Source organism: Malurus melanocephalus, unplaced genomic scaffold, assembly GCF_030028575.1.
Source record: "Malurus melanocephalus ecotype Western Australia unplaced genomic scaffold, MMel_1.1 scaffold_5236, whole genome shotgun sequence".
Classification (NCBI taxonomy): Eukaryota; Metazoa; Chordata; class Aves; order Passeriformes; family Maluridae; genus Malurus; species Malurus melanocephalus.
The window spans coordinates 874-2,019 of record NW_026628467.1 but is presented as its reverse complement, the minus strand read 5'-3'; the positions used below and the strand labels follow the sequence as shown (position 1 = coordinate 2,019).

The 1,146-nt window shown below is 50.2% G+C and overlaps 1 non-coding gene across 1 annotated transcript; it reads right to left on the bottom strand.

Moving 5' to 3' along the window:
- Positions 1–638: 638 nt before the first annotated feature.
- Positions 639–829, bottom strand: LOC130588460 (U2 spliceosomal RNA). The gene has a single exon (XR_008966969.1). It is a non-coding gene; the product is annotated as a U2 spliceosomal RNA (small nuclear RNA).
- Positions 830–1,146: the final 317 nt, after the last annotated feature.

Here is a 1,146-nt window from a genome sequence, read left to right as displayed (position 1 = left end):
GTGAACTCCGCAAGTGATAAAGACTCACAAAAGCATGATTGATATCGCGATATATATTGCGATACATACATAGTTAAACTTTAMTATTTATCAATTGTTTAAATCTATTTCGCACCGAATGAAGGTCCCCGGTGGGGGTGCACCGTTCCCGGAGGCGCTGCAATACCGGGACGATGCGCGGAGCAGCGATATTCCGCGAGTGATAAAACACAGAACCATGAATGATATCGTTAGGAATTTGCTAAAATCTGTGTTTTTTATTATTTTTGATCTATTTTTTACCATTAAAGGTCCCCGTTGGGGGTGCACCGTTCCCGGAGGCGCTGCAATACCGGGACGATGCGCGGAGCGGAGACAGAAGGGAGCTCCGAGAATGACATTGAGTCACAAAACCACGATTGTTATCCCGATACAATCATGATTTATTGATAAATCTTGATTTTTATTCAATTTTGATCTATTTTTCACCAATAAAGGTCCCCGTGTGGGGTGCACCGTTCCCGGAGGCGCTGCAATACCGGGACCATGCACGGAGCGGAGACAGGGGCGATCTCCTGTACAGAGTTAGGTCAGATATCCGGGTATAATCCCGGTTTTTACTTAATCTCGATCTATTTTTTACCATTAAAGGTCCCCGTGCGGGGTGCACCGTTCCCGGAGGCACTGCAATACCGGGACGATGCGCGGAGCGGAGGGAGCAAGCTCCGGGTCCAACTCCCGAGCCCAAAAATCCGTTTAATATGAAGTCCTCTCATCGAGGACGTATCAGATATTAAACTGATAAGAACAGATACTACACTTGATCTTAGCCAAAAGGCCGAGAAGCGATACTACGATTAAATCCCGCTCCGTGCCCGGTGCCGCCCGCTCCGCTCGCACCTCACGGTGACCCCCGGGATCGCCCCGAAATCTCCGCACCCGCTCCGGGATCGCTTCCTCAGCTCCTCGCGCGCATTCCGCCCGCGCTCCGTGCGCGGAGAACCCCAAAAAACCCCGAAAATGCCCTAAAATTCTGTCCCAGCATGCTCTTCGCTGATGGTGTGGAGGAAATTTGCATAACCCCGCCTGTCAATCACGCCCGCCGGCCGTTAGTGATGCGAACTTGATTAGCATAACACGCCCCTTAATTTGCATATTGTAGGATTG